The sequence below is a fragment of the Tachysurus vachellii genome, chromosome 7, assembly GCF_030014155.1.
Source record: "Tachysurus vachellii isolate PV-2020 chromosome 7, HZAU_Pvac_v1, whole genome shotgun sequence".
In the NCBI taxonomy this organism is placed as follows: domain Eukaryota; kingdom Metazoa; phylum Chordata; class Actinopteri; order Siluriformes; family Bagridae; genus Tachysurus; species Tachysurus vachellii.
The window spans coordinates 18,282,451-18,297,796 of record NC_083466.1 but is presented as its reverse complement, the minus strand read 5'-3'; the positions used below and the strand labels follow the sequence as shown (position 1 = coordinate 18,297,796).

General features: G+C 41.6%; 1 protein-coding gene across 4 annotated transcripts in view; it reads left to right on the top strand.

Annotated features, from left to right (window-relative positions):
• The window catches only part of kdm6ba (lysine (K)-specific demethylase 6B, a), a 71,418-nt gene that overhangs the window by 34,255 nt on the left and 21,817 nt on the right, over nt 1-15,346 (top strand). The window contains exon 1 of one of the 4 annotated variants that reach the window (XM_060874749.1): nt 1,777-2,208. The exons of the other annotated variants lie outside the window; for them this stretch is intronic. The gene's annotated coding sequence lies outside the window, so the exon portion shown is untranslated. Of the gene's footprint in view, nt 1-1,776; nt 2,209-15,346 lie in introns of those variants that run through there. 4 annotated transcript variants of the gene reach the window in all.

Sequence of the window (15,346 nt, the reverse complement as noted above, 5' to 3'; positions counted from 1 at the left end):
TGGCGTGAGCTCTTCCTATGTGTGTCACTGGCTTAAGAATGCTGACAAATCTTCTCAGTAATAAATCAATATGGTGGGAATTACATACAGTGTAGGTCAGTATTACAGTGGCCTGCTGTATCTGTCTGCCTCCAGCCCTCTCTTTCTCTCTCTCTCTTTCTTTCTCTCTGTCTCCATCTTATTCTCTATCTGTCTTATTCAAATGAAAATTTCAGTCGTCAACTTCAAGCTTTATTGACATGAATTGTAGTTAAACAGTTGTTGTGAAAGTGTTAAGTAGAATATAAGTAATAATACTGATGATCAGAGTTTTTTTGTTGTGGGTTGGGAGCAGAGGTTTGTATGAGTGGATTGTGTGTTTCCATATATCTGTACATCTGTGCATGATTTCACTGCAGTGTGAGTTATCGGGTTTTCCATAGAGTCACAGCTTCCGGACTTCCACAAAGGAAAGCTTTGAACTGCACGTGGCTGTCTTTGTGTATGTGTGTTTATATGTATGTGTACAAAAGAGCTATCTTTGTCTGTGACAGTAGTGAAAATTATGCAGACTAAAACAGCTGTGTCTTTATAGTCTGCGTCTCATGCAATCACATGCAATCTTTACCACAGATGCACCAGCACTTTGCACCTACACAATCTATTATATAGAAGCGTGTGGGTGGGTGTGCGTGGGGGTCACCCACACACAGTAAATGTATTCTTTTAGCTGTACCAGCATCTGCACACAACTCTGCAGTCTATTGCCATGCATGTGCATTCTCTTTAAACATCTAACTTTTGTCTAGATTCGTTAAAGAGGCAATTTCTCATTTTAGAGCCATTTGCTGTGAATTGGTGTTTTAATTATTGGAGCATCTTCACTGATAACATCCATACTTTGCGTCATTCAGACTGTCAGCTTTCACTAGGACGGCAACATTCACTTGCGTAACAAATCTCCCAATGGATTTGCTGTTATTTACATCACCTGCTTCTTTTATCTTGATGAACTGTCGTTATTTGATGAAACAATTTCAAGGTTTCTGTTTACTCTTCAGATCATTTGTAGAACGCTGTATTAGATCTTGTCCTTGTCGATTGACAAGGAAATATTCCTGTGCGTCATTATCAATCATACTTAACATTTAGTTACATAGTGAGAACATAGTGTAAGAAAGAACATAGTGTTTTGAACAAAATATAGGTGTGAAAGGCGTGATCCTTTGCACACCCTCTCTGATCAAACAATGTGTGCCTTTGCAGGTGCCTCTTAAGGAAAGGAGCTGTGTGTGAGAATTTCAGGGCCAGAAATGATCTTCAGAAGCCTGAAACTTCATGTCTGATCCATTAGTTTATGTCTGTTTATTGCTTACTAGATGGGTGTTATTGGTGTTGAAAAATAAAAACTGCATCTTTAAATGTTTTTTTAACTCAATCGTAATGTTAGGACAGAGCTTAAAAGAAAGGAGGAAAGTGAAGTGTTGCTTCCACTTCCCAACAATCCCATCTTCAATCCCATCTGCTTGACAAACAGGATGAGAGAGAGAGAGAGAGAGAGAGAGAGAGAGAGAGAGAGAGAGACTGGGGAGGAGGGCAAGTGGAGACAGGGAGGAGAGAGGAGAGATTGGTGACGGCCATGGGGGAGGGGCTGTTTAGAAATAGGCATGAAAACATAGAGAAGCAGGCTGGCCTACAGGCGGGGGTTGGGCTTAGTAGCTATGTGTATGTATGGGTGTGTGTATATATGTGTGTGTGTGTGTGTGTGTGTGTGTGTATGTGTGTGTGTGTGTGTGTGTATGTGGGTGAGAGAGAGAGAGAGAGAGAGCTCGGCTCATTTCTTTGTTTGACTGGTGAATGGAGAGAAGCCAGAAAGAAAGAGAGCGTGTGTGTGAGAGGGGGAGTGAGAGAGGCAGAAGAAGGGAAAGAAAGAGAGGAGAGAGAGCCTGTGTGTTGTGTGTGTATTTATGATTTGTTTGCATTCAGGTGGAATTTCACCTCTTGACTGTCAGCCTTCGCATGGTTGGTGTTTTTATGTGTTCCTGCCAGCTTGTATGCGTGTGTGTGTGTACGTGTGAGAGGGGGGCAGGTAGAGAAGCCTGCTGCTGGTTTAAAGGGAAAACAGGAGCACAGATTTGCTGAGCTGGACTGTGTGTGAGTTGTGACTCCCCAAACACGCTGTGGAATTAGTGCGCCTGTGTGAACAGGGACTGGACATTTAAACCCACGGTAAGCCATGCTGCCTTTCTGTCTCTCTCTTTCTCTCATGTTGTGTTTCTCTTTGCATGACTTATTAGTGCAGTGTCACTTTTTTTGCAAGCTGTTAAACAAAGTATGCATGACTCAAGCAAAGTCAGCAGATCTGGAAGAGCTACAAAGCCGGGGAAAGAGAAAAGTTGCAGTCGGCTTTTCAGGAATAACGCCGCACAAAGGAAGCTTGTAGTGCAGGCTCTTCTGTTTAGATGGACTGTCACACATTTCACTCCCTTCTATGAAGCTCTTCTTTATTCTCTTCTCTCCTTTCTTTTTTTATGCACACTGAGTGAATGCTATCACATGATTCTTGACTAACCTTTTGTCTGTTTTTGAATTTGTGGCTGAATTTTTGTTGTTGTTGTTGTTTGATTGCCCAGTGTTTGCTGGTTTTGATTCTTTTTGATCAGCAAGAGAAGCAGGAAGTGGCAATACATTTGTGCTTTGGACTGTGGGATAACCGGTGTGAACCTTAGCACTCAGCTGACTATTGTTAGTCAAAGAGTATGTTTGTGTGTGTGTGTTGTATTTGTTCTCTGGTTCCTGTGTGCACATTTGTATTTTGTGTGTGTGTCTATACGTGTTTGTCATTTACCGGCATCCTGGAGTGTGAGAAGATGAACACTTGTGCCAGGGACATGGGTGTGTAAGTCATGTCTTCACCTCATTAAATCAATCCACTTAGGCGAGTGAAGAAAAAACAACAGAATGTTTTACATCAGTGTCATTATCAGTTGTAACATGATCCCCACACACACACACACACACTCTCACACCTACATCACAAATCTCTGAACTCTGTGTTAGTATGCCATTAACCCCCCCCACCCCCAGGGGATTGTCCTGCTAAACTGCCCCCTCTCTTTCACTGATCACTTCATTCATTCATTCATTATCTCCAGCAGAACATCCTCTATTACTCCCTCTTCACAGTCTCTCTGGCTTTCTCTTGTAATCTTTCTCGCTCTCGGTTTCCATGCTGGCTCTTTTCTCATCCTCACAGTAGCTAATAACAGACCGGCGCGTGTGTGTCTGTTCTGAAAACAGATCTGATGTAGCGTGGCAAGTGCCGGCTCCCTAATGGTGTATGTACAGCCTTCGGGCCAATTCTGCTTTTAGCCTACATTCTCATTTGTTTGCTAAGCTAAAAAAAAAAAAAAAACATTCTATGCTTTTCCGGCTAGTCCCGTCTGACTGCCGTTCCCACCTTCACAGTTGTTCATGATTTGGTGAGTAATATTGCTTTTCTGCATTTGGTACAGGTTGTGTGGACTGAAATATGGGTCATGTTGTTATAGAGGAAATACACGGAGTGATTACAAGAGAGACAAGGCCTTGTATGGCACCTCTTGTTTCTGTCTTTGATGGGCGTCTCTTCTTCTGCAGATGTGTGCACACAGAAAGGTGTGTAGGTGTGTGTGTGTGTGTGTGTGTGTGTGTGTGTGTGTGTGTGTGTGTGTGTGTGTCTGTACTCATGCCCCTCAGGCCCAGCCTGGTTGCCTGAAGTAAGGATTCTGCATTCAGTGGAATGGAGAGAGAGAGAGAGAGAGACATGGGGGGCGGGGAGAGAGAGAGGAGGGGGGATGATTGAGTGTGCCGCTGGAGAAGAAAAGGAGACATAAGAGAGAGAGGGAGAGGGAGTGGGGGAGGGGTGGTGTTGCTTGGCTGGTGTTGTGTTCTTTGGGTGAAGGAGTGAAGGGGAATAGGGGGAGGGAGGAACAGGCAGACACACTTCTTTAAACATCAGGGAGACAGGGACTTGCTTGGGCGAGCGCAGAGATTTAAACCCGACAGCAGAGAAAGGACAGATCACTGGAGAAACGCCATCCGTCTTTTCTGAGGTCATGTGGCGAGAGAGAGAAAGAGAATGAGAGAATCTGCTGAGTCTGCACATGAATCCTGTCAGACAAGGCTTTGATTTGTTTAAGTTAGTTCTTGGAAAGCCATAGTCTCTCCAACACACACACACACACACACACACACACACACACACCCTTCCTCTTGTACTCTCATATCATTATCATTACCATGTAACCTGATCCCTAAGATCCACACCTGTGTTTCCTGCCCCTCCCAGGTCCACTGAGGATAAGGGAGTGCAGAATGGGGGTTGGGGGATATGGCAAAAAGATCATGTAACGATATATGAGATTTACACATACACACACACGTACCAGCAGCAGTGCTGTAATATGAAATAAACAGCAATTAAATTTTTATCGAAAATGAAATTGCAAATCCAACCATGTCGATGTACAAAATTTGATTACAGCACCAACTGGCTATGTGTCACTGTCTGGACAAAGTAAGTTGATGTAAAATGAATTGTCACAAGTGTGTGTGCGCGCACGCATGTTGTTTCGTCAGTGAGAGGAAGTTTCAAGTTGAACCCTTATTTTTTATGTTGCATGTTTGTGGAACAATCAACCATGAAGCATACACCAGCTGCCTTATGAGACCGACATGGACAGTAGTCATATAATAGCCATAACAATAACCATAACCATAAGAGGTTTGGAGGTCGAATCCCACTTTCAGAAACTGCTAGCTTCTGAAAAAACACAGCATTGTGGTTTCAGCTTTTAAGTTTTGTCATGTCTCTAATTCTCTGCTGTTGCCCTTTGATCTGCCTCCATGTGTGCTTTTGCCTCGCCTCCCTTTTTGCTCACCTCCTCAGTGTCCTCCTTTTGTTTGTATGTAGGTTCTGTGCTTCTGCTGGTCTGACAAGCTCAAAAAAAGCAAATTTCTTTTGTGTGCGCTTTCATGTCACTGTCAGCTGTCAGGGTACAGCATTACCTTTTTCTGATGTAACATTTCTGCGTGCAGAAGACAAATAACAAGGCAACTTACACACAGAACACACAGCTCATACATTCAGTTACAGTATACGCATCGACCCGGATCACATCACACACATTACACAGACCGACATTTCTCGTTTGACTGAATGGCTTTCAGTATTGAGCTCATCTGAATAGAGTTCGAGTCCTGATGCATTCTGGGTCGTAGCCCCTGTGCGACCCGACTGACCCATCATGTATGTGCAGCTCATATTACTGAAATGGAGTCATGGGATTAAGCCTATCGGGTTGCTCTATTGATGAGGGGAAATGGCATCCTGCCAATCGATGTGAGATTTGAGACCATTGTAGGATTGTATTTGTACATGTGTGTAGCATGCTCTTCTGATACTTCTTCTGATACCTCTTATGTAAGGTGTGTGTGTGTGTGTGCGCACATGTGGGTGGTGCATGTATGTGTTATGATAAGGGCAGAAGCCTGTTTGCCATAGCACGGTAGAATTATCTGCACTTAATGGTTGCTTTGTCTCTGCTTCTCATCCTCAGGGATTTCCCAGTGTTGCTGATCTTGTGTGTCTCTAAAAGACTATGAATCAGAATGGATTTATTTATTGATTGATTGATTGATTAATTAATTAATTAATTTATGTTGTTTTAGTTCATGTCTCTGATCATATTTGTCCAAAATCCCTGTTCTTATTTATTCCCCCAGAGAGACAACATCAGCCATGCAAATTATGAGCACACTTGTTTTAAAGTCTAATTTCTGCCACCGTGAATGTCGTAACAATAATAATAAGCAATAATATCATGTATGATGAGGTTGAAATGCTGAGCTAGCTCACTCACACATAATTTGAACACAATGCAGTCAAGTTTTGTGCGTTATTTCAATCGGAATATAAAAATAATAAATTTTTTGAGAGGAAATTAGTAATGGAAGCATTTTCTGTGTGTGCATTGTAGGCCTAATTTTGGTGAATGACCTCCCTCAGGATCTGAGCAGGTGTGAGATTTTGAGTCGTGTGTGTGTGTGTGTGTGTTAGTAGGTAGGAGGGACTTAGAGCCACCACAGTGGCATTATATTACGTTTCTCCCATTTGTTTTGTGGAGCAGTATTAGTAGCAGGTGTGTGTGTGTGTGTGTGTGTGTGTGTGTGTTGGTTTGTTTGGGATGTTTATATGTAGCCATTTGCTTGCAGCTATAGTGGTCCCCCCTGCTGGGTGTGTACATGTGTGTGCATGTGTGTATGTGCTCTTGGGGAGTGTTAAATAGAACAGCAGTGTGATTTCACACCCTCCTCCTCTCTTTCTCCCTCTCACTCGCTCACCCCATCCCCCTCTCCCAGCAGTCCACGGTAGCTCTCTGCATCTGTGTCATGTCATTGGGTTTTGCTGTCCTAGAGTAACCCTCCCCCTCCTGCTCACTCACTCACACACTCCATTTCTGTCTTGCGCTCCGTCACTATCTCCATGTCTTTCTGTTCTTCGTTCTGTTTCTGTATCAGTGGTTTACCTGCCAGCTTGTTCCGTTGAGCATTTTTTTTTTTCATTTTAATTCTAGATCTCTCTCTCACACACACACACACACACACTCTTTTCCAATCATGAACAAAAAAATGCATGTATTCTCTGCCTTTTTCTGCTGCAGGCTCCTCCCCCAGGAAGAGACAGGTGTTGATCATAATGTTTTTGCTCCACCCTACACAAACATGCACCCACACACACACACACACACACACACACACAAATGAGGAAGGGCAGAAGTAGGAGTGGACTGTTGGCATTGCATGTTAGAAGTAGAACAGGTCAGGTCAGGTGTGTGTTGGTGTGCCCTGGTACACGCAGTCTTTTTTCATCCCCGCAACCCAGTTCTGTAAATGAAAGAGCTTTGAGATGTAGAGACTCTGTTCCTTATTTAGCACTGTATCATTTTTGGAATAAATTTTTTTAATTTCACTGCAAAACTATCCTTTAGGTGTGCGTTAAGATCGCATAAAAAGTGCCGCATAAGACAGAAGTTCTTTCAGTGTCACAAAATTGTTACTGTCACAATGATGCTACTTTAAAAACCCATTAATACACAAAACACACAACCGTCGATGTCATAACACGGCTCCAAATAATGTAGAGGAAATGGAAATATTCCAACAAAACATGGGACTTAAAAGAAGAGCATTTTTTTTTGTCTCTCAATAAAGAAATTGTCTCAATATCCTCTTTTTCCCAGCTACAAACAGTTCCAAACTCCTTTTACTCACCTTTTACAATATTATGTAATAATTTCCACTATCTACCATCCAGAGGCCTTTAGTTCACACAGGCTCACAGAGTGTAATAAGTTGAAAAGTTTAAATAAACACAGGTCTCTTAGACAATCTTTATCATATAACACATCTGACACAGAGAGCATGTTGACCTGTTATGAAATACTGTACTAATAATAGTTTTTTTTTTTAGGATCTTCTCATGTAGAGTGCCAATAATAATGACATACTGGGCATGTGCACTGGGTGTCTGAACCATGGACTTCACTCCATTCTGATATTTGCTGCGATTTAATAAATAAAACACACTTTCTGGAGCAGCCACAGTGTCACTCAGTCACTCACTCATTTTCTACCGCTTACCCGAACTACCTCGGGTCACGGGGAGCCTGTGCCTATCTCAGGCATCAAGGCAGGATACACCCTGGACAGAGTGCCCACGGTGTCACATATAAGTAATAAGTAGTGAAAGAATGTAAAAGCATTACAGTGGGATCTTGGAATTGTGAAGGTCACCTGACAATAATACATCAGTTAATAAAAGCATTTTTTAAGGATATTTTTTTACGCTGGATTGAGCCCTGATACAGTGAGCAGAAGTTGGGCATTGTGCATCAGGGCTTGTAGTTTTTACAGTCTGTTTTGTACCATTGGTGCCTATCAGCTCCCGTTGGCACACAATCTGCGTCAGAGCCTGGTTATCTGATTGCCTATTTAGTCTAGCAAATCGGTGCATGTGGAGAGAACATAAACTAGCAAAATATTTAAGAGGGTATTTTAAGGGGTCACTGGAAATGTATTTGTAAAACCTTCGACATTTTGGTTTCTTCTCATCAGTTATGTTTGTTTTTGAGTGTCTAAAAACAGGAAGAGCAGTGGTGTGAAATGAGTAACTTGTTAACATAGTTTGCCAATATAAATTACCACTAATACAAGCTGCTGTGTTATTTTCACCATATGGATTTTTCCATAAATACTGGGACTTCCGGGTGAGTTAGGTTTGGTGTCATAGTAGCCCTCAGGCCACATAATGCAGCAGAGAAAGGAAGAGAAACACACACTGTCGTTATTGTACAGAGAACAGTGCACATGTGAAATGCCAGGCATGCTGTAGCGCATTATGTCATTTGTTTCCATAGTGACATGTTTGGCGTGATCGTCTCCACAGGGAATCGTCATGTCATACACACAGGAGTCAGAACAAAGACCACCATGACACCACACCAGCTCACCTCATGTACACCTCAGCTCTTTGGTTTACTTATTACTTACTGTAGACCTTTGTAGTTTTTTTTGCACATCCAGGTTCTGGGGCAAAAAGTTGAGATAACACGTAACGGGGTCTTTTGTCTGGAAATCAGCCACTACTTTGCCTCAACCCTCACCAAACCTTTGTGTGTGTGTGTGTTTGCACGTGCACAACCGTGTGTGGTCTTATTACAGACAGCATGTGCAGGTCATATGTTAGACTTGGAGATGAAGAGTCCCTTTGTGTTCATGTGAGTTTTGGTGTCAGCATCTGGAATTGCTAATTAGAACAACATATCTCTGTTAAAACACACACAGACACACACAATGAAAAAACACAGCCTTGTCTTCTTTAGGTATTCTTTATTAGCACTTTTGACTGTGCAGTATTACACATTATCTCCATCTTTTTCATAGATGTATATATTTGTAGTAAATATAACAGTTAGACAGTGATTTGTATTTCTATGTTTATGTAACTCTATGCAATCGTGAGACTTGTCCATGTCCTTGCAGCAGATGGACCTGAAAGTTACAGACCTCTCCTTTTACTCTGTCTTTGTATTCTTCATCATTCAGCCTGAACTAGAATGCTACATCAGACCGTTAAACTAAAATCCTGACTGCATATAAGAGCCTGTTCAGTCCTTATAGATCTACATCACGTCTCGGTATGAGCTTTTGTATACAGTGAAGGAGAAGTGGACACATCTGCAGCATTTAGTCTGTACTGAGTGCGTGAGATAAAGATTTTTCAAACAAACATAAAGTGGTGATGAAATTCAGCAATATTCCAAATTTGGAACTCAGGGATCAGTTTGTTTAAGATGATAAAACCACACAGTCCAAGCTGTATATGCTCCCTAATGGCAAAACAAGGCAGTGCTTCAGTCAGAAAAGACCTGAACATGTTTTTAAGCTTGGCGGACTACAGGAATGTATGTAATTCCATTTCACCTCTGCACATCTGACTTAGTATAATCTGATGCCTAAGGATCAATTGTTTGTGTGTGTGTGCGCATAATAGTGAGGGTGAGTAAGGCATGTGTGAGCCTGTTTATATCACCTAAGCATCTGTTTGACCTGGCTGATGCTGGTGAATAATTTTGCCTGTTTGTGTGCGTGTGTGTGTGTGTGTGTGTGTTTTGAAGCAGACAGTCTGTTATTTGTCTGGTCTGTGCATGTGATGCTTCAGTAGACAGTTTTTTTCTGGTTAGCTATTGGTGTGTGGAGCAATATAAGGAAACTCAGTTTGAGACATATGAGTTAGAGGGGTTCCAGCTGCCGTTTTTGTTGTGGGCCACTGTCTGCTTTTGGCCCCATGACAAGCTAGTATTTATGTGGTCAGTAAAATCGGTGTGTTATTGCGTGTTTGGAAACGAGAGTAGGCACTGAGCCACACCCTGACAAATGTTAAGCACATCTTTACAACGGTCTGTGTCTGTCACACAGACAGACAGACACACACACACACACACACACACACACACACAACTTTGATGTAGTTTCTGATCCGCCCTCATAAACTTTTGTTAATATGTTATCTTTTGCATGTGTGCATATATACATGTGTGGGTGTAAGTCTACAAGACTGTGATCTTTATAAACCAAACCTGGCCAACCGTGACCTTTTGCATAAGACATGTGGCAAAGGTTTGTGTGCGCAAAACGCAACCACAGTCTCACCCACCCTACACAATAGGGCTTTCTCCCATCCCACTCACGATCCACAATCAGGGTCGTAGACACTGTGCATCTAATGGACAGACAGGTGTGGGCTGACAGACAGCTGTGAGACTGATATCTCTGTTCAGTTGAAAAATTCAAGACACACACACTATGCAAGCATGAGATCTGTGTGTGTGTGTGTGTGTGAGTGAGTGACATTTATTTATCAGAATCAACTTCAAGTCAATGCTTCCACTCATGAAAACATGGTATAGGAAGTGTATTCAGCAAATGAAGCCAAAACAGAGAGGTTGTACATTTCGGGTTAGCAGCAACATGAATTAAAAAGCAGCACTGTCACTACAGGATTAGAAATAAACTGATATTTGAATTTGACATTTGACTCACTGTTATCAGATGATATAAGGGCATTGCATATTTAAATGCATCAGTGATCAGTTAGGGTGTGTGTGTGTGTGGGTGTTAAAACTTGTAGGTTTCTGCGGTCTTTGCTGTGTCTGTACACATGTAAAATCTGTGGACTGTTGTCCCAACACGAAGTGTTCCTCTGAGTCACCTGCTGACTTATCACAGAAAAACGCAAAAGATTGCATTTTTATGCCACTCACTCCTATGAATTGTGTGTGTGTGTGTGTGTGTGTGTGTAGACAGTCACCATTGAGACACTTTTTTGAGTGCATTTGCATTATAACACATGTTTACATGATAAAACACCATGATTAGGTAAGTAAGACAATATTCTAGCATATCATTTGGGACGAGAATATAACAGTGTCGGTCACCTGGTTTAACACAGAACGAATGAGATGATTCATTTGGAGTTGTTTTTAAGGCTAGACGTCTGACCTGAGCGCCGCCGTGGCTACAGTATAAGCACCGCTACCAGGCTATGCTTAGGGGTATTTCATGAGCACTTCTAATTTTGTTGTAGGTTTACAGCCCTGTTTATCCAATATTGTACGACAGTCTGGGAGACTTTCCCGCTTGTGTTAGGTAAGGTCAGCTAAGGAGAGTGTGTGTGTGCATGTGTGCACGTGTGTGTGCGTGCTTGTGCGTGTGTTTGTCTGCATGTGTGTGTGTGCTTGTGTGTGTGTGTGTGTGTGCATGTGCTTGTGCGTGTGTGTGTTGGGCTACAAAAGGGCTTGGTCATATGTACGAGAGGTCAGCAGGATGGTGATATAGCAATTTTGTTTATTCTGCAAAGCAGTAATCTTTGTGAGCTTAGTTCGATGTATTTCTCACACTGCTTTCATCTTTTCAACTGTAAATTGATAAACTATCAGGCTGTGTACAGTGGCATTACGCTGTGTTTGCTTTTTGAGTGCAGTAGGTGAATGTTGATTGATAGTATGGCATGTTTATCTATTAGGGTGCAGGAAGTGATTGTAGGCTTTGAGTGGAGGTTGTGTACAGTACAGTAGATCAGGGTTCTCTGATTTGTCACGGAGTGAAATGATTAGTTCATACGATCGCTTAGTATTTGCATATTAGGAAAATATGTACCGTTTTGTGTGTGTTTATTTAGTTGAGTGAGTGTGGTTTTAATTACAGTTTTTAAAAGTAATTAAAAAATTCCTTTTACCTTCAAGTTCACATTGTTTATACAGGTTTTTAAATAAACAAGCTTTATATTTAATCCATTTTGTTTACACAAGAAACCAATTAGGCTTCAAAATGTAACAGCTAAATAAAGTATTGACTATATAAATCTGCAGACCTCTCTCACCATATATCATCATACATTTTGGCAACTAGTGTAGATGAAGACACACAAAGATGAACTGGCTTTAAAAGCTGTTTATACATTTTGATTGAGGATCGGTTTAGTGGCTGATTCCAATGGCTGTAGGTGTGTCTGAGAGTGCCAGTGTTCCAGGCAAGCATGGTGTGTTTAGTAAGTTGAACTGTGTGTGTGTGTGAGTGTGTGAGTGTGTGAGTGTGTGAGTGAGTGAGTGACAGACAGACAGACAGACAGACAGACAGACAGACAGCTCACACGTGTGGGCTCTTCTTTGTTCTTGATTAGGTTTTTTCTTTTCTTACACCATATGAAAACTGAGGTATCAGATTAGCAGAGGACATTGTGTGTGTGTGTGTGTGTGTGTACATATCCCAGATGGTCAGTAGACAATAAAGAAAAGAGCATTGCCTCAGTGTAGTGACATTTATATGCTGGCCAGTTATGAGAATTAATTCACAGACGTACTTGTGCTTTCCTAATCACTCTCTCTTTCTCAATTCTTTCAGTGTTACTGTTTCTCTCTTCCTCTTTCCTGTAAACTGTAGCTTACTTTTTTTTTTTCCAATTTTCCCAGCATTTCACTGTGCGTAAATTCACAATGTGAATTTTTTAGTCATTGATGCACATCTTCGTTTTCCTTTGTCCTATATACTGTAATAGCTGCTGTGCTTTTCAGTCTGCTCATTGTTACTACATGTTAATTATTGACATTACAGAAACCCCTGATCTTTAGATTCTCTCAAGTTCACCAAAAATCAGCTGTTATCTGAGATTGTTGCACTTGATACCTTCTAAAATGTGGCACGGTTAGCACTTTGAGCTGATTATGATTCAGTCAATTCAATTTATTACCACTGAATTTAATCTTATCTTTTTTTAGTGAATATCAGGTCATGGTTTGGAACATTCATAGAAATGTATGGATGAAAATGAAATGTGATTTGGAGCTCATTTCCTGTGTTGGTGTTTCAGGCTCTACTTGGGTCCATATGGTGTGTTGGTGTTTGACTTGCTCCCTGTAGAGTGTTCAATAAGTAATGTGCTTCCTGTGTGAGGGAAGATGTGTTGTTTGGACTGGAACAGTATGGTGGCCTTTTCCTCTTTAGACACTCTAAAACACTCTTTCTTTTTTTCTTTCCTTTCTCTTTGCCTTTTCCATTTTTGGTTAATGAGACCAAGCTTAAACGGCACAGCATGATTTTTTGTTTAATAGTAGCACTGTCCATCACACTCGAGAGCTAAAAAACTCAAACTGTTTTGTTTTTCACATGTACCATTAATCGTTCACTTACAATGAGACCACTGTAAAGTCAAAACAGCTTTAGTTCTAGGTTTTATCTTACCCTTTATAGCATAAGTCATAAGTCAAGATCTCGGAGCATGAGTCACCTTGAAATGCAATTATCTGATTAATAAGTCTGTGTCTGAAATGGCAGCCTGATATACATCTAGTGTTCTGTGTGTGTGTTGAGGAAGGGGAGGGGGTCATGATTCTGTATCTTGCTGGGGCCCAAAGGATAGGGATACCTTTTTTAAAAAAAAATAACCTATAGTTAGATTTATGCTGTGTATTGTGTTCTACCCAGATAGTGAGACAAATGTGTGTGTCTGTGTGTGTGTGTGTGTGGAAACACACAGAGGCACATATAGAAAACTGAATTAGATTTTATGAGAAGTTCTGTATTTAAATGAATATTAGTATTAATGAGCCTATAATATACAGTACAGTAGTCCTACATGTACAGTAGCTCTACACTGTCCATCAGTCGTGCCACTTTCTGTAACTAATAAAATCACAAGGATGCAGAGAAGAGTTATCTTCTCTTATCACAAGGATCACAAAGAAGAGTTATCTTCTAAGAAACTTTGCAAAATCTTTACTGAAAAAGAAACTACATACGTGTCTCTTTACAATAGTAAAATGAATGCCCCATTTACAAGCACAATTTATTTACAGTTTATTTAAATAAGTAACAGAGTAGATATACCATATTCAACTGTGCTGGGCTGTGTAGCATTGAAAGCTCAGCAAAAAAAAACAGAGGGAGGAAGGAGAGGGTAAAGAGGTTCAGGAAGAGAGGGGGGAAAGGATAAGAGTTCAAAGTCAAGGTCTAGTGTGTGGAGCAGAATTATGACTTGTGTAAATCTCACACACAAATATACACACATACGCACACACACACACAGAGTAGGACGAGTTTGACCGACCTTGAAGTATTTTTTTTCCTCCACATTCTCAGTGTCCTTCTCTGTGTCCTCCAGTGTCTTACTCTGTGTCAGTGTGTGTAATAGTGTGTGTTGACTAATACTTGTTGGATTTGTACATCAGGTCATGACTCAAGCCTTAAATGATGACACTGTTCCTTGCACCTTTGGGGTTCTCAAACTGCATGGCCAGATCTGATAGACTTACCCTCTGTTTGTGTGTGCGCACGTGTGTGTGTCAGTGCTGACTCACATTGTCCCACAAAGTGGAGGCTTGCTTTAGGATTACTGGCTGTACCAATGACACATAGACCTTCCCACCCCACACATACTCCTTCTGAAGCTGTACTGACAGTTTAATCAGTATCTCATGTTATATGCTGAATAAACACTTTACTTGCTGAACTTAACTGAAGATTTCTGTTTGATAACATAACGCTCTGTGTCTGTGTGTGTGAGTCTGAATTCTGCTGTACCCATGGGAAATGCTGGTGTATATATAGCTGCAGTTGGAGAGTGTGTGAACAGTTGGAGTTGTTCACTCCCGCTCTGCTCATCAGGATGCTGATTACAATAGCCTCTGAATGCAGGAATGTTAACGTTGGTGATTAACACATGTACATGTCCATGCATATACACACCCACCCACACATGCACACAAACATTTCCTCCATAATGACATATTGGGGGGTGTTTGTGGTATTCCCCAGCCATCAAAGAACTTCCTCTTTCCTGTTCACTGTACCCCTTGGTCTAACACAGAAATTCACACATACCACATACACACAAAATATGTGTCTGTCTCTCGCACACACAGTGTATCTCTGTCTTTCTTACACACGCACACCAACTTTGGCACTAATTAAAAGGAAAAAGGGGACAAGTCCAAGGTTGTTGGCTCGGCTAGGAGGTCAGTAGGATATTACCTCATGGGGAAGTGGGGGTGTGTGTTGAGGGCAGGTGGAGTTGGAGCTGGAGCTGTTGTCTATGTTGGGCATCATGCTCAGCTTTGCTCACTTCCTCTGTGTGTTTGAGCGGTTTTCTTCCGTTTCTGTCCAAGAAGCCCAGTTCTCGTGACACACTCCTGTGGTTCAGCCGGTCTGTTATGTCTCGTAGCCGCTGATGTAACGGAGCTAAATATAACGTTCAGTCCTGTGCAGTGTG